The sequence below is a fragment of the Dermacentor silvarum genome, chromosome 2, assembly GCF_013339745.2.
Source record: "Dermacentor silvarum isolate Dsil-2018 chromosome 2, BIME_Dsil_1.4, whole genome shotgun sequence".
Classification (NCBI taxonomy): domain Eukaryota; kingdom Metazoa; phylum Arthropoda; class Arachnida; order Ixodida; family Ixodidae; genus Dermacentor; species Dermacentor silvarum.
This window is the reverse complement of record NC_051155.1, coordinates 101923469-101923673: the sequence shown is the minus strand read 5'-3', so window position 1 is coordinate 101923673 and position 205 is coordinate 101923469.

Genomic DNA, 205 nt, shown 5'->3' with positions numbered 1-205 from the left:
CTAATATGTGTGAATACGAAGCTTCGTGCACCTGTTTATGCCTGTGTCCCACAGTGCATAATGGGGCACCTGTTGCTTTCACGAGACTGCTTTTCGCAATGCAGGGTTCTTTGGTGAATTCTACCACTTATGACAAAATATAGGCCCCTTGCACTACACGTTGGAGCCGAATATGCAGCGCCAAATGTATACCTGCCAACTTCAA